We start from the raw sequence: 24205 nt of genomic DNA on the forward strand, positions 1-24205 counted from the left end.
CAGATTCCTCTCTGTAATATGATCAAGCCTGTCTTGAAGGACTGTGGTGAAGATAAAAATATTAAAGATTGCCAGGTGCATAGGAATGATAGAAATGGAATTACATTGAACATACATAGATCACATAGATCATATTAGAGTGGGAATGCATATGTGCATGGATGTACACACATACAAGGTAAAAAAATACAGATGAGCTTAGAAAATTGGTTCTGAGGCATCCTTTACATTTTGGAAGATAAATCTTTTTATGTTGGAAAATTAGGACATCAGTCCCACTTGGAGGCATTTGCCTTATGGAGCAAGCAATACAACTGACTTCAACAGTCAGGGATGTTGTTCATCCTTAACATGGATTCGTTTCAATATCCATGATATATAGAACCTTTTTTCTCCACCTTTCTAGTATTGATATGGTTCTGATACAATTACATTTTGAAAAGGGGGAAATGGAAATAGTGTGGGGGAGTCAGACAATGTTAAAACAAGGAGAGCAGCAGGGGACAGAAGTCAGGAGAGACAGATCAAGCAGGCTGTTCACCCCGCTGGGACTGCAATTGCTGCAAACATGAGAGCCAGAATATAGAGCTTCACTAATTTTGTGTGTATGAATAGTAAATGCTTTCAATTTGAAGCACCATTTACATGCAATTTAGCTACATCAGTTCCAATCTTGCTTTTTTTTCATAGCCAGTCAGACTTATTGTTAAAAAATGTTAGGGCACAAATATGTACAGCAAAGTGCATGTGTAAGTTGTAAACAAGCCCTCTGGAACACCTCAGAATGGATCATCCAGCCTTTGGTGAAACAGAAGCAAATAACATTGTTCTAGGTTAATAGCACAAGGCTCGAGGAGAAAAGAAATCCCCTACTAAATCTTAGCTGTTCAGTTTCTAACAAGAAGGATAAACATTTTGCACATCAGATGGGTATGAACAGCTTGAAAATTACATTTCTGTTAGAAAATTTTATAATCACTATAATAGAAGGGGCCCATAAAATTACTGTGACTTAAAAATAAATAAATAAATAAATATATATATATATATATATATTTAATTTCTTACAGCACATGACAATGTAGTGGACAGCCAGTCTAAGTCTATTAGGGTAAAGACAGCGACTCTTAAGTCTTTCAAAGGCCAAAATACTCAGCTTGATGATCGTTAATAACCCTACTCTATTCAAGGAGAATATTCATATTTTCAGGTTAAGCACATGCTAAAATGCAACACCAGTATATTATATGGCTTCTTCTTTGGCTAGAACATACTTAAGTATTTCAAATGTCAAATAAAGTTGAACAGAAAAGGTGTAATAAACACATTCAAAAACTGAATCCCAAATTCATAGGGGAAAAAAAAAATGTTCAGATTAATTTATCTTTGGAACAAAGATAAAAGATTTATCTCTGGAACAATTTTTTTTTTCCTCATTTACTTACTTTGAAAATTCCATCCATCCTTTCAAAGTTCCATACATAGTAAGTGGGTTGCTCATGTGGATACTTGTGAAGGCATCACCTATCAGAAGCTACTCTTTGATTATATGTCATGAAAAATAATTTAATGGCATATTTTTTATTTGATGTATTGTAGGTTAACTCATTGCTGCTTTAGACTACCTCAACCCAAATCTTGTGGACAGTTACTGTATTCTGCAAACTATAAAGTAAACAGTAGTTATCTGCCCTACCCAAATGCTTACCTCTCACTTGTAGTTGTATACTCCACTGTCTATCTTCCAGTCTCTAAACTCTCTCCTCCTCCACAACTGCTTTGCCAAATTTAATCAGGTCACTTGCAAGAAGACACGAATTAATGTAGGAGTATTCCCTCTCTGGCCTCTTCGGACCAGTTAAAATTATCTTCTCTACCTCAAAACATCCTCTAGAGGCCACTGTCTGCCCAATCATCCTTATCCAAGAGGTCAAACACTCCCTCTGTACACTCTATACTTGCTCAAGAAATGTTACTCCTTCCCAGCTGCCTTAGAATTTGATATATCAGTGGTCTCCTGTTATTAAGTGACCTACTGTAAGTCACTAAAACATATGTAAACATTTAAATTTACTGCAGATTCTTGTTATCTACCAGTACTGCTTATCTTTAGTTAGTTCAACATAAACTCTTCTTAAGACAGTCTAGTTTATAAAATCCCTATGAAAATAATCAGGTAACAACATAGATTTCCTGTTTATCAGAAGCAATTTCTTCAAAGGCTAAAGGGACATTTTTGTCTGTATTGAGTACATGATTGCATGCATGAATGTGAACTGTAGTGAAAAAGAACTAAACCTAATGACAAGATCTTTCCAGTAGTCCCAATGTACCAGAACAAAAATGCTGGTTCAATCAAGAAATTGTAGATTATTAGCATCCATACTGCTGAAAGAGTTGAATAATGTTATAGTCCAAAAGAACTTAATATGTAGCCTAAGTTCAAGCTTATTACTCTCAAAGACACCAGGAGGATCATGGTATTTCAACCTTATAAACTACTCTTTGTCACATAAAAATATAAAGGGCATACCTTTGCTATAAATAAGCAATGCCTTCAGAAGTGGCAAGAAACTGGTCAGTAAGAACTTGCCAAGATGATTCAGCAAGTGAAACAAACCCCATACTCCACACAAATACTCCAAACTTCCACTACACAGTGGGAGAATTCCTCTCTAATCACTTGGCAATCAATCAATCTGGCTTCTTAGAAAGAGAAATCCATGTATTGCTTTAGAACATTGGTCTGCCTTTTTCAGCATCCTGTCTTCTAAGTTCTGCAGTATGATAGTGCAGAGTTAAAATAGCTTGAACATGTTGCATGTGAAGTAGACATCCAGGTCTAGTCCTGGAAGAATCAGAACAAAAAATTTAGGTTCTCCATTGTACACACTAGCCAATTATTATATTTCACATTTCTTACAAGCCCTAATATATATATCTTTATATACATAAAGCAGAGAACATATTCTGAACTAATTATCAAAAGATTTATTTGAGCTGTTTGTTTCCTAAGTAGTCTCAATTCCTGTAGGAACAGTCTTTCTATATCAATGTGTTAATTTGCATTTGATTAGATTTAAGTGCACATTTGTTTATGGTCACTATGACACCAGGTGATTCCGATCTTTCCTTTCTGTAGTAGTGACCTGTCCTCTGTGTTAATTACTGAACTTTTTTTTTTTTTTTTTTTTTTTTTTAATCAGAAGGATTTTATAGTCATCTAAAAAGCTGGTACAAACATTAGATCATACTAGATATAGCACACATCCTTTACAACCTCTTCCCTTCAATAGTTTGAACGTGCATATCACTGATGGTGTCGTATTTAAACAGCAATCAAGATATGTGGCCAGGCCTTGAGAGAAATACTTGGGAAATTACTATTTGCAATTACTAATTGCAGATCTGTGTGTCTTAGAATAAGATCTAAGTGTAAGGTTCATTGTTTAGCCTACAGGATATCTAATATGGAGCTCTTATTTTAAAAATAGTCTTAAGAATTTCACCGTGTCCAGAGAGTGTTCCCCAAATTGAATCATCATGAAAACACAATGCTTTTTCTTTATTTTGTAGATAGACATTAAGAGAGAGTTTTTTTTCCATACCATTCCTAAAATCCTACATCTTCAATGTTATTAGCTTATGGGGCTTACATACACATAATAAGTCATAGACAATATTAGAAGAAGCCTTTGATAATTAATCATTACAAGATTTTGAAAGATTATGGGTTCAAATTCTAAATGTCCACATGCATGAACAAGTTGCTCTGGAATAACAAGTTAACTTGATCCATGGTAATTGCTTCAATGTGAAGTTTTACTTTGCAATAAATGTAAATTAAGATAAATCATCCTTCACTGAATGGACTGAGTACTCAGTGAAGAGTAGTTAAATTACCTGGATTAACCTCATCTTTGCCAGAGGAACGAAGCACACACTTACAGACAATGTGGCCTACCAAAAATAAAAATAAAAATAAAAAAAATCCTTTGATGATTCCTCCATTGTTAGTTGAATCATTTGGACTCTTCTCTTTCTTTGATAATGCTGAGGAATATGAAAGAGAATAGTAATCATCTGTTCCCATTGAAAAGTTATTTGGTTGTTTAAATGATGAAGATCAGGCTTGGGTTCAGATTTACTGAAAGTAAAAGAGAGGATGAGGAAAAATAAATGTTCTGTAGCTTCCCGATTGCTACCGCCTGGTGTTCTGGTCATGTGATACATTGCTAGGTAAATGGTTACATCGCTCATTTCCTCACCTACACCAGCATTGCATCGGCACTCATATTCTTGCTTAACCCTCCCCCCCACCCAAAAAAAAAAAGAAAAAGAAAAAGAAAAAAAAAAAAGAGACCATGAAAGACGTTGACATTTGAGTATCACAGTAGTTGGCATCTCCTCCTACTGATACATTATTTTTTTTTTTCTTTCAAGGAAGACAAACAGCTCAATGCATTCAAATGGATAGTTCGGAAATGGGAAATTGCCCCATATCACTTTGGAATAGATTACATAGTTGATAAAAGGACACAGAAACTAGCAAAATTCACTGACAAATGCATTGCAAATATGGCCTGCATATATACAGTCTGTTTCAAAAAGTATAAACAAGTCATGTGAAAGACTAATGAATTCTAAGTTATTAAATTAAATGCAAGCATTTATCCAAGGAATGCCCATTAGTTGTCCATTTCATAGTATCTTTCCTCTGCAGTAGAATATGACAGTTCAGGACAGCCAGTGAAAAGTACCCATCTGGAACTTGATGGGTTCAAGGTATAAAATATTAAGTGAGGAACAATGTTATGCACTACACAGGAGACCAGATTTGACCTCACAGTCTCCTACTTGATTTAAAATATCTAAACTATAGCAAGTGTTCGAAGACTTGTGGGGGATTTCTATTTCAGATGTAAAGAATGCAGGTGAAGATCAGCACTTTGAATTGAGCATTCTTGGAAACAAAGTTCAGAGTTGGTATATTATTTGGAAAATCAGCAATAATCCTTCCTCTTCCCCTTGAAAATGGGAAAATTCATTTTCAGACTTACTGTGTCAGGTGGTGATCAGTAAGAAATAACACTGAACAAGGCACAGATAGTATCATCCTGCAAGAATGAAGAATGAATCCCCTTGGCTGAATGACAGTCTTGGAGGTAATTAAGGGAATTCTATCACCATCAGACTGTACAGAAATACAGCTTTTAAATTCATTAAAAGAAGGCAACCAATGAGACAGAAGGAGCCATCATAAGACAGCTGAGGCCAGCAACCTATTTCTACAAGACTGCCAAATTCTACCCAGTGCAGGCTTACACTGAATAAAATATTCATTGAGACTATTGTGGCCTCTTGCCAACTCTAATAGCCTTTCTTGGGCCCATGGTGGAAAACACACAAAAACAAGAATCCTCAGAGACACGTTACAAAGCTACGTTTGGAAAGTCTACTCTGGACTATGTTTTTACCACACTACCTAACAATTATGGGAATATTTCTGTGGGAATACAGGTCTGTGCAATGATTTTGAATTTGAACTTCCCAAATGTAGAAATTTCACATGTAAACCTTCCTAAACAGTCCTAATAGGACTGCTTTTGGATATAAGATTACTTTTCAATCAGAGCTGCCCTTTGTTATGAGAACTGTTAATTCCCTCTGAAGCACTTTTTAAGATCAAGTTTTAGTTCAGAATGTCAGAGAACATAAAACTTTCAATTGAGGTTCAATAGCATGGTCTTGCAGGCTCTGAAATCTGTGTGGTACAGCATTATAATGGATTGGTGTTCCACCTCTAAATATTTGGTTGCTGTCCAATTTAGGATAAAAGACATAAGTGAATATAAGCATCTTACCTCTAGTCCTTGACTTTATTTCTGTCACAGAAGCACTACTCAGTCTGCACTATTTATACTAGTGTATATCACTACTATAGATGCTGTAGTGGCATAGTAGGGGAACTGTCTTGCCAGCACTACAGTGCATGAGCAGTACAGGTTGAGCGATTGCGTACTCCCACCTGCACTATACTTAGTTCTAGCCAAAACTAATCATTTCCAAAATACATCTACTAAAGTTCATTTCCTCTCAAGATACTGACTAATGATGAATATCAATACAGCAAACTGATAGGATATATTACTTGACTACGTGTATACCTGTTTCACATACTGAAAAATTTTAACTTTAAGGAATTTGTGACCTATAAAACGTTCACTGAAATTAATGATTAATTAATTATAAAAGTGCATACATTTGCTCCAATTGCAGTATTTAACCTTATTGTTGTGCTATAACAAAGAGCTGGGTTTTCTAGTGTGTTGTTGTTGTTGTGTTTGTTGTAGTTCTGTGTTTGTTTTTGTGTGTGTGTTTTGTTTTTGATTTTGAATTTTTGTAGGATTCATATAAATCACTCTTAAGGATGGCTTCATTTCTGGAGCCCTTTCTCACACATTTGCAGTGCGCCTCAACCTTGGGCATCTGTCATAACACCTATGCTCATAGCATGGGAGAACGTGAAGGGCTTCATCAGAAGCAGATGTCAAAACTTTTTATGTAGGCTACAGCAGAGTGATCATCCATTCTCAGCTGCAGTATGACCTGACTGCTGTCCTGGAATCTTCCCCAACCACAGCAGGTTCAAGGACAACATGCCATTCAGAAGCAGAAACCATGATTCTGCGGATCAGTCTGTCTCCAACACTGCAGAAAGTGCTGATGGGAAGGCAATTACACAAGCTCAAAGGGACAGATTTTGCCCTTGGTTATCCTTATGTCAAATCAGTAACAGCTATTGCATTATACATGGTAGAAAAGTGACTTATTTTTATAGCTTCATTTTGTCTTTTATTCAATTATTTTCAGTTTTTATACAAACATTATTGCACAACAGAAACACAACTGATATTTGAAAATGGTAGTTCTGAGGAGGGAAAATACATAGATAAATAACATATTTCCAACATATCTTTATGGAAAGCCTGATCTATAGGTCTTGGAATTCTTTCCAATAATGAATGACCACTGGATCAGGCACAAAGAACCACAAGTGGGATTACAGACATCTTTAAGCCACCCTATAAAATGCAAAAATGCAATGCCATCAGAAAAAGAAAAGACCAGGAGAATATGGGAAAGGGAAAATGTGGATGCGTTAAAAGAAAAGAGCATATGCAAAAGAAATGTCTAACAAAGTCTACAAATTTGTTTTTCATATTAAACAAACTTTTCTGTAGCTTATCTTTTGTTTACTCTTCTGTGATTTGTCTTGACAAATTTTATAAAAGATCTCAAGGCTTTAGTTCTAATTCCTGTGAATTTACTGTCAGTATCTTGATTGTCTTAGATGACTCAGTTTCAACACGATTTTGACATAGAATTATTTGCGGTGAGCACAAAACCCTATCCAGGACAGTCCTTTGCACTCACAGACTACTATGCTAAATTATCAATGTCAACAAATATGATTATCTACTATCGGTCTCTGACCATAGTATCTCTTATCTCATACAACAGTTGCTTCAGTTGTCCTGAAGCTCTTCCTGCCTCTTGCAGAAATCCTTCTTTCTTTCATATATTCACCAGTGTCAACTACCATTCTTGTGTTTTGTGTCTCCCGCCAGCTCAAACTATTTGTCTTCACTATTTGTCTAAAGAATAAAAGATAAGTCTTTCAATACAGAATATCTAGTGTAGAGTTTGCCAATCTCTTTAAAAATGTACATCTGAGGCCTAACCAGTAATCAAAACCAGCTAGCACTCAACAAACTATACCACTACTTCAAACACGTATAGATGCAGAGATATGTATCACATTTGTATCTCTAAATTCCCACCACAAATACTGGTTCTAAGAAAATTGTCTACCTTCACTGCAATTAAAAGTAACAGCCAGTGGAGCAACCAGTTCCTACAATACACACTTCCATCCCACACCCTTTGAGTACAAACTGGGAAAGAGGACATTTACTTGCTATCTTTGAAGAACCCCTCCTAAAGTCCTGGATTGATTGATACCCGAGGCACTACCAAAATATAAATATTAAACAGCCAAGAGATCCTAATGACTTTAGGTATCTTTAGTGTTTGTGTGGAGATTGACTCAGAGGGACCAGTATACCATGCCTAAAGTGCTTCAGACATGCTTCATGCTTCAGACAACAGCTGCTTCCTTTAACTTCTGAGAGAAGGGAATCTTCCTATACTGAATCAAAGGACTTTGGTTTTCAAAGACTTGCCTATTTTCAAAACGTATTACTTAGTGTAAACAAATACTAGAGAATAGTTACCTTTCTCTCTACAATTTTCATTATGATACTCCTAGACGTTCAGAGTTACCACAATGCAACTAATTCTGCCAGATGTTTACAGATTTGCATATATTTTATTAGAATTTGACTTGTATTTTTGCAGCAGTGTTTTCCTCTGTAAAAAATCATAGTTCTCAAGCATTTGCTTTCCTAGGAGATTGCCCCAAGCCAAAGATTAATTTAATCAGAGGTTAGACTTTTTTGGTTTTGCACCTTGAATTAGCACCAAGTTCCACACTGCTATGACTAGACCATTACCAATATCCTTACTTCTGTTTGTTTGCTCATGTGTTGAAGAATATGTGTAATATTTTCAACATAAATGTATTTTTTCAGGTTTTCACAGACAACATTTAATCTGTTTGCCATTGGTGTTGCAGATAAATGTCCTCGTTTTGACTGTATATGGCTGCCTCTGTATGCATTAAGACATTTCTTGATGCAGTGTTCACCTGCTCTGCATTTATTGAAAGACAAGATCAACCTTGTTCAATAGTCAGATCCTTCAGTTTCACTTCATTGTACTGCTTTTCTTTTTCTTTTGCTGCTATGCAGCTATGCAGAAAGATTCGTAGGACCTCAAAAGGTCACCTTACCCATCCTTTTGTCCCAAAGAAAGATCATATATACCAAACTATATTACCTCATTACTAGAAGTAAATAATTTATTTTTTATGTTTAGAAATAAAACTTTTTTTTCCTACCTCTTATTTATAAAGTAGAGTAACCACACAGTTTTTCTCTAGGGTAAAAGAAGCAAACCATGTCACTTATTCCAAGAAAGAACAACTGCAGATTGTAACTAAAAAAAAAAAAAAAAAAAAAAAAGTTTCCTAAACTTTCATTTCAAGAGTATTTTTATCAAAATCATTTATGCAAGAATTTTATAATTAACTAAGAAGTCTGTCAAATTTTCAGCTTGCCACAGAATCCTATACCCATACATTACAAAAATCAAAGATAATTACTACTGAAATTGTTGAATGATGAAGGAACATTACATTGAGTCTTCAGTAAGGACTACACTGTACATCAAAGAGATGTCCTGGTATGGAAAAGCTTATTTTCAGCAATGTCCTGCACAGGATCACTTACACACCTGTATTTGAGGCAAATGAGAATTATGCCTCTCTTACAATCATAATAGTATAATTTATCTTATCATAAGCAGGCCTGACCTTTGCCTTGCACATACTTGTAGATCATGACTAACAACAGAGAATTCAGTTCACATCACTATACAGTAAGTATGAGACTGTACAGTAACTGTTAAGTATGCAAAAATTAGTCAACCAGTTTTGTCTTTATGGTTACTGATATGTAGTGCATAAAGAGTAATTATGTTTTCTACTTTTTTCAAAAAGGGACCCATATTATTTCACTTTGAACTCCACAGTGAAAAACAAGACTTAAGTTCCCACATTAGCCAGTTATGTCATCACTATGTTCTTCACCTGCAGCTGACCTTGACTCACACTAAAATAAGTCGTCTCCACAGCATCTCTAATGTGAATATGTTATTATTACTAGTAGCGCAAGTCATGAAACTAAACACCTTGTGCTAAGTGCTATTAAAAAAAAAGTCCCTGTAGAAAAAGTACACCTGCTTTGTCAGTCAGAGCTTGAAAATAAAGATTCAAGTGATGCCATATCTCACTATCCCCTATGACTCTTTCTTTATCTCTTCTTGACATTGCTGAGAACAATCTCATTTTGACTGAGTGTAAAACAGATGTCAATGCATGTGTGATATCATCTGAAAAAATATCAAAACCTTAAAGGTGAGTGAAGATTCTATAAAATGCTAAATCATATCAAACTTGAGAGGATTTTGAAGTTAGAAATATGCCTGAAGGCCTGCTATAAAAAAGTGTACTTGTGTTTTTTATTTATGTATGAAAAAAGCTCTGTCTCTTAAAAATAAAAAATAAAAAATAATATAGTTTTGAATTTAAATTTTTTTTTGTTTGTAATTAAAATTAGTACCTGTAGTCTGTTTTCATAACTTACATTCTGCCAGGTGTGCAGCGTGCTCTCCAAGTTAGCCAAGTTCCTCTTGCAGTAGTATCCAGCTACTTTCAAGATGCATAAAACCACTGGGCACATTGAATTTGCCAGTAGAGTTACAAAGAGATATGTTTGATCCTTAATGTGCTAACTGTGTCCAAGATCCTGTTTGTTTGCTTTCTACACAGTGAAATCAACCTTTCTGCGTCCTATGAGTAGAAAATGAAATAGAATCACATATTTTCCCATTTTTATTTTTGTATCAGGCAGCTCTGTGTCATTTCCGATACATGAAACAAAGAATACTTAGGGTCAACATAGATTAGCATAAAGGTAAAAAGGAGACAGAGCAGCATTATGTTTCTTGTGGAGACAGAAAAACAACTTGTTTTCATTATTCTACAGTGTCACTACTCATATTAAAACCAACAAAATTACCAATCAGAGCAATAAAGGGTGAAGTACAGCCATAGCAGCATACTCTGGGCATTGAATCATTATGTTGAAACAAAGTTAGAGAACATGATTTAAATGCATTTTTTTTTTTTTTTTTTTTTTTTTTTTGCATAGCCTCTCACGTGTTTTTGCAATACTTCCATATTATTCTGCAGACTGAATATTAGATCTTATTATGGCTCTCTTGATTTAAACCCCTTTGAGTATAGGATTAGACTGGATCTCCAGATGTCCTTTCCACCCCAAATTTTTCCAGGATCCTTCCAATTATGTACATGATACATTCTCTGTATCAAAATAAACTCCTGGATGAGACATCAACTTCTAAGACTACCTGTCACAAACAGTGTTTTATTTTCATCATCTAAGTAAATAAAACAGTGGTTCTTCTATATTTCTTTAATTCTTAAATCAGAATACACACTTTGAACATTTCATTAAGCCGTATTAAATAAAAATGTTTTATGTCACTTTTTCATAACATGCTCTTAATAATCAACTCTTTCTCAAATAAAGCTTACTACAAAACACACAACAGGAGTGAAACATGAATTATATTTTATTCAACTAACTGAATTACCTATCTTGGTGCATTTCTGATCTTTTTTGAATTCCATATTCAAGACTCTTACCCGAGTTTTAAGGGAAGAAACAGAAAAAAAATAAATAAATAAATTGAAAACAAAACCAAAAAAAAGTGGGGGGGGGGGGAGGGGAAGGGAGGGGAATCTTTTTTTGAACTACACTTTGTACCTCCTAAATCCTCTATTCCAGCAAAACCAGCACAAAGTGAGTGTAATAGAAGTACTGATTTACAGGGCCACATTTCCTCTGGGACTAGTATCCAACCTGAAGAGATTAAAGCAAGCTCAGGTATATTTGCACACTAGGCACCCGTACTTGATCAATTTGATGTGATGGAGACATACTCTTACTGGCTTATTAATAAATAAGTATATGACAGAAAGGATAGAAAATTTGTTGAGTAGAATAAAGATGTAATCACACTCCACCACCCAGTTCATCAGCCAAAGGCTAGTAAGAAGACTGATCTAACACTTTTGTGCCTGTTATTCTTTTACAGTTTACTTCCCAGCTGGCATCATCAAACTGAAATCCCTTCAAGCCATAGAGTCTGTCACAGTTGTAAGCAAAAAAAAAAAAAAAAAAAAAAAAAAAAAAAAAAAAAAAGTCAAACACAAAATCATAATTTTTATGATGATCAGGGGAACCTGTTCTTATCTTCCCTTCTAACTTTCTTTTTCTTGCTGACCCAGAATAATTTTTAAAAAATATATATACATACATATATACATAAGTATATATATGTATGTATATATATATACACACATACATATAATATATATAATAGCAATTGAAAGAAAAGGGCAAAAGGATCAAGATAACAGTTCCCTGCAAAGCAGTGTACTTTACATGCAGTTATCTCTAATTTGCAAAAGCATTCCACAAGACAAAAGAAGATACATGATGTTACACAAGCAATAAGCTGTATCCAAATCTATTTTCTGTAAGTTTACTATGTAGTGATGAGCCAATAAATTCTATAACTGCAAGTGAAGTTCAAGCGATTACAGTTATCTTATTGAAAATAATTTTTTGACCATGCAGGCCCAAGTTGAGAGAATGGTATGCTCTGATGTCTCCTAACCAGACATGGAACTTTAAGCAGTGTATGCTGAGCACTCTGAAAAACAAGCCACTTTGTACCACACAAATCCTTCGAATTGCAGCTTAAGAAAAATTTTGACATATAAGGTGAATTTATTTATTCTAGTTAATTTAAAATTAGATGGTTGGCAAGTCAAAATCACATGAGTTCAACGGGATTATTTGATTTAACCAAAAGTATTTTGGGTGTAATTGTAGTTGACTGTGCAATATAACTTAACGAAGTACCCCCAAGATAGAAATTTTCTAATGGAAAATCAAACTATTTTATTTTGGAAGGAAAAATATTCTGTGCTTTTTTTTTTTTTCCCATTGTTGTCACATTTACACTTTTTATAACAAGAACTCATAAATTTCTTCAGTTCTAATGAAGGTTTAGTTTATTATATCTTGAAACTTAATTTAGTGTACTTGATATTTGACTTGCATGCTTAGGCCTTGATTCTGTAGAAATTTAAATTTAACTTCAAAGCAACAGATGAACTCCTATTAATTTCAACAGGAGCACCAAGTTGAGTACATCATCCAAGAATCAGGATCATATTCTACTATGATTGTCCATAAACAGCCATCTCATTTTCTAAATCATAAGATTCCTCCCAATATACCTAGAAGGCATCTGCAATTATTAATAAATAATGTAGGAGGTTCTCAAGATTTGCAGCAATGTATTCAAACTTGTTTATTGTCTTGTATGATCCATATAAGTGTTTATGTACTTATTTGCATGCAGATTTTTTTTGAATTATATCAGTAAAATCTCTGTGCAGAGTTCAAGGAAGCAAAAAAGCTTCAAGTAATATGAAGGAAAAGTGGCAACAACTGAATATATTTAAAAGATAGTTTTCCAGAAGTAGTCAGGACCTTACCACAAATGATTACAAATCTAAAAGTCATACACAGTAAAGCGAAAAGTTGATTAATACAGATATCCCATCCCTTTCAGTTTGATACTGTTTTGATCATTAGTGTTTCAGGCACTTGTAAACAAGTACAGCAACTTTCCTCTAGAGAGGACAATAAAGTATTTCTTGGCTTATGTCATGAGTGTGATGCCTCCTGAGGAAAGATTGTTTTCAAGCTTACCACAATCAAGATTTTGGTTAATCAAAAAATTACTTACAGAAATGACATGTCAAACTCAAATTTAGTATTCAGACCTTCATTTGGGCAAAATGGTAAAAAGATCAAGAATTCAACTGATAAAACATTGGTTAATAATTATATTTTATATTTAATTGCTTGGAAAGCCATACTGGAATAGTGTATAGGTTAACATCTCACAAATCAAGAAACTAGTACAAAATGCATCATTCCCCTGAAAAAAATCCAAATGACTTCAGTGGAACTAGGATTAGGCCACTGGCTCTGTATCCATGCAAATCCATTGTCTCCTTGTTCTAATATAGCTGTCTGGCAAATTCTTTTAACTGTTACCATGGCTCTAACATTTTGATATTTCAGCAGAAAAATAACAGTTAAGTGTATGTGTGAACAAACACTAGCTGAGACATTTTTAGTCATTTTAGGGTTACAGTTAACAGTCAGGTCAAAGCTTCTTCAAAAAAAATGTTAAGCTATGATCTGAAATCTGTAATTCTCATATCAGAAAAGTCATAATATGTATCAGCTACTGATTCTGTTTTCACAGTTTTCAGCCCTCTATGCTTATTTATTTGTTTTCTTTTTATCCTTCATCTGGCCAAACAAGGGACAGGTAGAATCTTTTGACTTATTTGCACGGATGAGTAAGAAAAGGCCTTGTTCTCTTATAGCCATCTGTTTTTAAGTCCAGCCTACAGTAGAAACCTTTCCAAGAAACAGTTGTGATGCTCTACAGCTCTTGGGAATGCATTTTTTTAAGAATTCATGCTACCTTGAAGGTCTTTGCAAACACAGTGTTCTCCATAAATGATTCCACTAGACAAAGCTATGTTGGAATTCTGGATAATGAATGCAGTTTGCAGAAATTTTGAGGCAGTGCAATGTGGGATCGAGCATTCTGCCCAAGGAATTTTTAGAGTTTAGGTTCAGCTTCCTCAATTCTTATTTCATTGTGCTTTTTTTTTTTTTTTTTTTTTTTTTAACATTTTTTTCTGTGTGAACACCCCTTCTTTTTCCTTAACTTCCCAATTTTAATGCTCATGTTCATACTTCCAGTTTTCCATCCTCATTCTATAACATCAGAAAGATACACAAACCAATGGAGTTCTTATGTCTGTTACAGAAGGCAGCAGCTATCTTCTCTGTACATGCAGAGCTTAAATTTAATCAGCAGATTTTTCAAAAAAGAAAGAAAATTAATGAAAAGCAGATGATGGAGGCAAAAACTAAAAGTTGCCACAAAGTACAGGTATTTGCCTGCTGGGTAAACACAGTCAGATTTTTAGCCCTTGGAACACTCATGATGCAAATCTACCATGTTCAATAGAAGAAGCAAAGCTTTTAGATACAAGATAATGTAATTCCATCTCCTGTAATTGTGTGCTGAGAACATACTAACCTTCCAGTGAAATGCCTTAAAAGTAAAAGTATTTGTATCCTGGAAAACTAGAAGCATACTGGCTCTGGGAATCTGTAAACCTTGATTGCTTCCATTGGTTAGCATTTTGATGTTGAAAACTCTGTAATAAACATGATTATTGTAAAGGTGTAAGAGCTGATAATCTTGCAAAGTGTGGGAAAACAAAATAAATAAATAAATAAAAATTAGTAGGCAAGACATCCTATTTCTGCTTCTCTTAACTTTCACCTGCATAAATACAAATGACACTTTTGAGTTTTTGAATTAAGTGATGATGGCTCAATAACTGCAGTACAATTATGAAACCTATGTAAAGCTTACATTTTTAGGAATCCTTTTGCAGTGCAGTAATGCAAAGACAGTTTTCTAAACCATGATATTTACAATGTTACAGTTATTTTATTAACCATAATTCTCAAAAAAAAAAAAAAAAAAAAAAAAAACACAAAACAAAACACAAACAAACAAACAAACAAAACCTATCTTTTTTTTCCTAGCTCCTGAAGTGGCATCTGATGGGTATTTGGTAAATTAAAAAATACCTCTAAAACAAAAATGAAGATGTTTCCAGTGACAGTAGAAAGACTGGAGAATCTGAACACGAAAAAGCAATCATAGGAGCCAATCTGAATATAACTTCTAGAAGCTTCAGAAGCATACTCTCATATGTGTTATTGGCAGCACTGCTTTGGATCTGCTTGTTCTGCTCTTTGAGTAAGCTATACTTATGACTGCAAAAAAATTTAATTTCAAGTTATCCACATTTTACTGAATATGGTGACAAGAACACATATAGAAAAAGAGAATTCCATATACGTTTTTAAGCAGAAAAAATGCATCACAGTCTTCACAAAATAAAACTTTATTAACCATAAGAAACATATAAAATGACAAATAAGAAGTGCAGGGTGCATGAGTCATTAACATATGTGCACTCCTGTCACATGCCCTTGTTTTCCACTGGAGTTGGCTGGAAGTAACACTGTGGCAATCTGTGCTGGCTCTTGGGCAGGTAGGAGGTAAAGAAAGAAGGTATATGGGATGAGATCTAGTCCGCAGAACTGTTTATGAAGCACAATGTCTTCTGGATTGAAATGACTAGGTGTTTTGGTCCATACTGCTTTGCAGTGCCTGCATTTGCTACATCAGGATGCTCTGGCTTCAGGGTACACTATTCAAGTGTGTCTTTCCTCCAGACTGTTGTGTCACCAGGGCCAAACAGAACTATGGAGAAAATCTATCTTTTTCTTTACTTTATTATTTTTTTTTTCTTTCTAATTATCATCTGGTTCTTCTCAGCCAAGGTCACCGATAAACATCAACAAAATAAAACAAAACAAAAAAGTATATTATTAGGCCATAGATAAAATCTTCCACCTTTTTCCCATACATATGTTTTCTCATAACATATGAAATGGGTCAGACTTGTGATGGACAATTCAGAAAGCTGGCATCCAGTGCATGCACTACCATACACACCAGCTGTAAAATCATGGCAGTAAGTGTCACTGAGGAGGCAACGGTCTGTTCATAAATTGCTGAGGCCCTGAGAAGGTTCTTCAGAGCAGATGAACCCACACGTGTTACCAGCCTCTATGCAACAAGGACTACTCCAGAGCTGATGAAGGTGAGGCAGTATAACTGTAAAAGGAGAAGCAAAACAGGCTTTCCTAGAAACTCACTCCCAAAGTTGAAAGAATACATGCTGAAAAATGATGACAGGGTCATGAAGGTAAAAGGGGATGTTCATGCAAAGATCAACCTGAAAATCCACTAATGGAATGGATAGCTGTTACTGTTTAATTCAGTGAGCAAATTCTCTAAACCAGCCACAAAATCTATCCACTTTTTCTCCATGAAAAAAATAATGTTTTGAATTTGGTTTCCTCTCAGAAAGTGAGGGACTGCATGTACATGCAGTTCATAATACGTCTACATTTCATTCACAAAAAAAGAGTTTTGGTGACAAGACTGTTTACAAATTTGATAAATGTTTCCCATCTATCTTAATGGAACACTAAGATATATGTTTCTATGCCATTGGTTTTACCCCTGTGTGCAAGGAATTGATCATTAGAATCTAAAAAGACTATATGACCACACATATTTATGTATATTTTTGTATATTTGTGTACATTTATGAATAGCAGGTGTGGTCTATTCATCTTATTTGTATTTATCATTGACCATCCATATGGAAATATTGTTAAAATAATCTGGCTATTTGAATGGCATATTCTTTGTTCCCTGTCCCCATATGGTTAGATACCATTTTGAGAGATGAGTGGAGTAACTGAGAAGCAATGGGTTCCTAAGGTTGTGAAAGAACTAGCAGAAACAGTATATGTAAATAAACCTACCTGAGCATTCTCTGCTTTTCCAACTGGTCTGTGGTTTCATGAAGTACTCCTGACTTCCATCCAAGTATACCTCCTGACTCCTCTATGCCTCCCTTTTCAACAGGCTTGTTGTCCATATCTATTTTGGAAGTTCTCTTTTTTGAGGTCATATGTACAATGGTCATGGAGTTCTCATTTTCATTAACATCAACTTCTGTGTACTGGTCAATAGGATCTCAGTTTTTTTTCCACTAGCAGCTTCCTTTTAATTGAACTTGATTTGCTTTCCCTGGCATGACATTGTTACTCATTGCTCTTATCACAGCCTCTGCATCTTTTACATGAAATGTCCAAAAATCACCTTAATTCCTTTGAGAATGCTGCAGCCTGACCTGCACCTACTACCCCCAAGGACTGAAGAAGTATGATATTTTCCTGGAATACAAAGATCCAGTAATTCCACACAGAGAAATGCCTTAAGCTCAGGCAGGTCCAAACATGCTGAGTAATTTAAAAGGTCAAAATAAATGTTATGTTGTTTTTTTTTCATCATTGGAAAATAGAGTTTGAGATTGGGAGCAGGATGGTCACAGCCAAAGGGTCAGAACATTATGAAATTGTTGATGAACTTACTAAGTTTGTTTGTCTAAGTAAACAAGTAGTACACAACCTGTGCAGGCATCTTACCATTACTGGAATAGTCATTTTGTTCTGTCTGTGAAGGTAGTTCAACTTGACCCATGTAAACTCTGTTTACTAACAAGACCCAGAATGGACTTTGTGTGTGCACAGACTGACAAAACATGAACTTTACTTTGTAGTGTCAGCTCCAAGTTTATTTTTTATTTATTTTTTTTTTAACCAGTCAAACTATGCTGCATAACTAAGTCACTGCAGAAATACCATTCTGCATTCATTACTTGCCTTAAACATACCAAAAGCACTAAAAAGATGCACAGGAAATAAAAAGACCTGCACTCAACCTTACCATTTTCTGTGACATAACAGTTTTATTTCTTACTACGGACATGACCAGAAAACAATCCTAGATATTTATGCATGAGATATGACTGTCACAATGTATGCAAAGTTTTTATAAACATAGTTTCTTATTCAAATATGGGCCTCTTCCCCTTCAGACAGTAGAGGAATTTCTGATATTTCTGAAAAATATGTTACTAAAACAAATCAATATTGTTTTTTTAGAGGCTGCATGGACTACTTGAAAATTCAGAAAATTAAGGCATTTGATTCAACGTCAAATTCTGAGGAAGGAGAAAAGAAACAAACGGAATAGCCACTGACTTGCTTTATCACAAGAGGCTTGGGGAACCCCTTCCAAAGGTATTTCCTGATCCTTACTCAATAGAATGTCCCTGCTGCTGATGCTGGCACATCTACTCCAACAGAAAGAACAATCACTCTCTAAAGCTTACCCACATAGCAAATCTTAGATATCTTCTCTTCCTGCATTTTGGCTATTTTACCTGAACAGAGGAACTGTTCAGGAAGTGACAAAGATAGACTGGGTTAAATGCTGTAACATGGTACTTATTCACACCACATTAGGCAGGGGTACACTAAAATTAGGCATAAAATTTTATTCCCTTGGTAATATCCTCTAGTACTGGCTAGAGACAAGAGGACAAAAAGGAATTTCCCTTGGAAAAATAAAACAAGCTATTTATATGTGAAATAAATACCTGTGGCATTACACCTTTCTAGTATCACCATTTCTACCTGTGTGTGTGAAACATCACTAGATTAGAAAAAATAAGCGACCCATTGACCAGCCTAAAGTCTCTTTTGAATGGTTTGAATGGTAAATAAACTTATTAATTAGAAAAATATGAGACAAAGAGGAGATATTTTCTTGTGATTTTTCTGGAGCTGCATGAGAAATATGTTTGGCCTACTACTCTATAAAAAGATATTTCAGGCCTGATCCAAAGCTCATTGCTGTCTTTCCATTGGGGTCAGAATCAGGCTCATGTAAAGTATGAACAAAACAGTGGCCTTCTTAAAATCTCTCATGAAAATAATTAAAAACAACCAAACAAACAAACAAAAAAAAAACAACAAACAAACATAAAAATGAACAATGCTACTTTATACTGATTCTTTTCACCACTGCAACTAGTGACAGACAGCACTTGCCAGATTCAGAATGAAGCAGATGAAGTTATGCCAAATGAACATACATTCGTAGTATACCATGTCCTTTTTAATCAACTTCCTAATTAAAAAATGTCATGCTGACAAGAGGTATGAGAGATGTACACTTTTAATACTTCACAAAATAGGAGACCTCAGTACTAGTTATGCTGAAAATCTGTGAGCTTACAGATGTTTATGAGTTTGCCTGGTGCAGAGCTATAATCAATTTGCTTATGCTGGACCCTCAAGATACAGAAAACGTATCCTGAAGGAAACTGGTTTCTGAAACCAATTGCCCAGATACATTAGGCAGGTGGGAGTTTCAGCAAACCAAAGGGTCTGCTGGCAGACGCAGCATTGATTTCTTAATGTTTTCAACCTACCAGACAGTTCTATACCAGACCTGATTTGATGGATCTCTATGGGGTGCCCTGCAGCCTTGATTATTTTCACAACCAAGTTGGCTAGTTCTGTTACTTAGTGACTGTGTTCCACATCTGCATCTTCAATGCAAACATATTGAACTAGTATGTATACTGCAAATCTGATCTGAGATCATATTTTAATCTAATAATGTTTACGGTTTTCCTGACTAAAAGTATTATCCCTTTTAAAGGATCAAAAATCTTGCTGTGCTTTTTGTCTGTCTGTCTCCATACCCTACTCCCCCTCCCAACACAAGACATTCCCCCTTCATTTCAGTTTCATCACATTTTTTGGCTTTTTCCTCTATGATTAAAATAGTCAGAGTGGTTCTAATAATTAATTAATTAATTAATTAATTAATACTGTGAAGGATTCTAAAGAGATAATCTTTGTCAACAGCCTACAAAAGCTTTGATTTGTTCTCCTTGTGACTTTTTAATCTAGGGTGTATGGAGATAATGCTATTTTGTCTGCACCCATTTTAATTTCATAGAAATCTGACTGCATTTCTGTTTAAACCATTATTGATAATCTTATTAGAATTGTTAATGACTCCTATTATGAGAAAGAAAAGGTCACTAAGTAATGTACAGCCATAAAGTTTTCTTGTACTATACTATCAAAAACTTCACGTCTTTATTGAAAGTTGATCAACATGATGTAAACATCTATCAAGTTCAGGCAATATTAAATTCAGTATTTCCATAAGGATAGATTTCAGTATTGCATATGTATTAAATATCAAAATACTTTTCCACCACTGAATCTCTCAATAAAACAATTACTGTGCTCAGAGTTTATCAAGAAATAGGTTTTATCGCAGAGAACTTTGTTTTATAAATGAGCTTGTACTATTCATTTTAAAATGAAATGCCCATGCTGATTTCCCATGGAAATGCTGATGGATGTGAATTATATTTTCATTCTTTTCAAGTCTACATAAAGCCTGACTTATACAGAAGAACAGTTTTCAAAACAGTACATTTTTTTAACATTCATATGGCAAAGTTTCTATGCCTAGCTAATAAATCCTCATATAACCATTTGCATTTATGTGCAATCAAAATAGTCTTTGCATATCTTACTCATCATCTCAACATAAAAAATTAACAAAAAAATAAAAGAAAATGAAAGACCTTCAGAAATGGTCCTTAACAAATCTGGAGAAATAATACACCTTTGAATACACTGAATTAGGTCCTCTTCTTTCTTAATTGTCTTTGTCTCCAAACACACACAATTCTATAATATGTAAGATACAAGACTGTAGACTAAAACAACAGTCATACTTTGAACTAAGAATTACTATGATAAAACCAATGTCTTTTTTTAAAAATGTGGGTATATAAGTGGGTATTTAAATCTAAAACAAAGAAACAATTTCAAATATTTAATATTTAACTATTGCCCTTGTTGGTTGAAATAATGGGGTGGGAAAAAATTATAATAAAAAAATAAATAAATTAGGTCTCCAGAAAGTTCAGACTGCAAAATACATGCAAAATTGAATCTTACTCTGGTTTGTTTAAAATGTGCTGAATTCTGTATTCACTCACTGTGACCATTTACTATTCTCTTTGTTTCACTTGACAAATCCCTGTAATTTTTTTTTAAGTCATTACTTCTCCCCCCACCCCAGGAAAAAATCTACTTTATTGTATAGTCTCACATCACTCTGTATTTCTAATGTTAGGAATGTTATGTTGCCACCTAAATTGTTTTTAAATGTGACATATTGCAAACAAGTATATCCATATACATTCACCAGACAACATCACAGCAACCAAGTTTAACCTTATCATTACAAACTTGAAGAACCTTGAGAAATCAGAAGTACCTGCTAACTGTCTACAAAGGGTTAACGGCTTATTCCAAGATTTTTTGTTGTTGTTGTTTGCAGAGTGACATGACAAAGACTTTTATCTGTTTGCGAATTTTTGAAAATAAACTCTTATGCGAATCTGAAATGTTGAATAAATAAAATAAAAATAAATAAATAAATAAATAAACAGGAGAAGAGAGGTAAATAGAGGTAAAAATGAAATATTGTTTGGAGCTATATACTGTTGTTCTCCAAAACAACATAATTAAAGGTACAAAAACCCCACAACTCTAGAATGAGAGGCAATCAGACTTTTCTAAAATAGTCAAAAAACCTACATAAAGACAATAAAAGAATAATCATTTCTACTTAACCCCAACCTTAACTGCAGTTTCAAAATTAGGTCAGTTAAAATGAAAATCACCATTTTAAAGGAGATTAAGAATCATTAAAATTGGGTAAAAATATTTCTTAATGACTATACAGAAAAAAGCAAATTTTTCTAAATGTTAAAGCACCCCATATTTTATATACAGCATATGAATTATATAAGAAATGCCTATCAATGGATGCTCTGTTCGAGAAGTGGGATTCCAGTCTGACTCAGTGTTATCATCTGGCAAAATATATGTATTTCAAATATAGCTTGTTTATATTCTTTTGTTTTCTCCTTTCAATAAGGAAGCCTTCATAAGGACACATATATATTAGAGATATCTGGAGTGGAGAGACTCACTTGTAATTTGTCGATCAATAACTTCAGTTTTTAGAATTACTAGTGAGTTTGTGTTAAATAAGCATTTTTCCCCCCTTTTCAGCCACGAAAATACATAGCACACCAACCAAAACAAATCACATAAGGGTTTTCATTGAAACAGTAGCTGTTAATTTTACAGGTCTACCCACATTGTTCTGGAAAATAGGAAGCAGAATTCTGAAATTTCCAGCAGTCATTCTTAAAACAACAACCACTGAAGGCTCGATCCTGCTTTCGCTGGAAGCAATGTCAAACTCCCCGCAGACTTCAGTGAGAGCAGGATCGGGCCCTGAGCTGCTCAGCTTCCTCCAGCTCTATGCACAGGAGGACGTGTTGAGGAGCTGTGGTGGGAGAAGTACAAAACCCGTCTATTCTTTTCTTAACTGCCCAAAGAGTTGAACTTTCCATCACTTTGTGAACAACAACAAAGTGCCCTACAAGCAACAACAGTGACAAAAGGACATATTTACCTTGAGGGAATTGCAAAGAGAAAGCCGTAGAATTGCAAAACAAAGTAGTCCAAATGAATTAGCTACGCATGCAGTCCAAACGTACACCTTCAAGTAGGCCACAGTGTGTCAAGCAGTCGTCTCAGCACCAGCCACCCTGCCTTCCATCTTACGAGATTCACCCAGAAAACTGACAAACCTGCTCGACGACAACAAAACTCTCCTAATGCTTTTGAACGCCCACCATTTGTTCTCCATTCATCCAATCAACTTTCCACTGCACATCTTCTCCTGCAACTGAGGCTCAGAGGCAGGATCCCTTCTCATCTGTATGCTAATTATTTTGCCACATGGACAAAAGTAATAATGCCTTCAGACAGGAAACCGACGGGCCTGAAGTCGAAGACAAGAAATTAATAAGTTGCCACCACCGAGCGCCGAAAAGAGGGGCACGCGTGCGGCTCTGCGCCTGCTGGATCAGCTGGAACCTCCATTTAAGAACAGCAGAGCGGCGGCGGAGGGCTGGAAGAAGCCGGGGCAGCGCGGCAGGCAGCGAGCACCGCTTCCCTTAGAGACCACATCCCTGCGGCAGAACGGCCTCGGCAGCGGATCGCCGACTTACCCTGCCTCCGCCCGCATCCTCTAGGCAGCGCGCCGCGCATCCATCTTCCCGCTCCCGATGCGCGCCCCGAGTTGCGCGCCGCGGCCGCGCACGCCCAGCCCCCGGCGGGAGGCGGGCAGGGATGGAGTCGGGGTCGGGGACGGTCTCTGCGGCCCCCCCCACTCCACCCCGTGCCACCCCAAGCCGGGCTCCCCGGCGGGCCCGACCTCCAGCCTCTCCGCCTCGCCGGGGAGGGGGCAAAGCTAAAAATATAGCCCTGGCGCTGCTGCCGGCGTAAAATGGTGTCTCCGCTATGGAACGGTTCCCCCCCCCGCGCCTCATCACCCTTCCCCCCCCCCCACCGCCCCCCCGAAATCATTCGGCCTCCGTCTGTATCTTTGACAGAAAATAAGGACTTAAAATAGGCATTGCCTTGCCTCTGGGGTGCCTCTCCAGGGTTCACAAGAGTTAATTCAGCCGGATCGCTGAGAGCCTCGCTTATTTTACCTGCTCACCCCATGTTCTGCCTTTTGAAACAAAAGAAGTGAACTGTCCCCAGATGACAAGATTAGCCTTCCACCATTAGCAACTTGCGCAAGCTAAACTTTGGGTGATCAACAGACCAAACGTAAACAAGGGCTCGCACACAAAAAGGGCCAG

The 24205-nt window shown here is 35.7% G+C and overlaps 1 protein-coding gene across 6 annotated transcripts in view; it reads right to left on the reverse strand.

Annotated features, from left to right (window-relative positions):
- MYT1L (myelin transcription factor 1 like) overlaps positions 1-24205 on the reverse strand; it is a 361112-nt gene that overhangs the window by 303222 nt on the left and 33685 nt on the right. The window contains exon 1 of one of the 6 annotated variants that reach the window (XM_084515349.1): positions 23567-23588. The exons of 4 other annotated variants lie outside the window; for them this stretch is intronic. The gene's annotated coding sequence lies outside the window, so the exon portion shown is untranslated. One more of the 6 variants, XM_084515348.1, reaches the window with a different exon arrangement.

This window comes from Aythya ferina, assembly GCF_964211825.1.
Source record: "Aythya ferina genome assembly, chromosome: 3".
Taxonomy (NCBI): domain Eukaryota; kingdom Metazoa; phylum Chordata; class Aves; order Anseriformes; family Anatidae; genus Aythya; species Aythya ferina.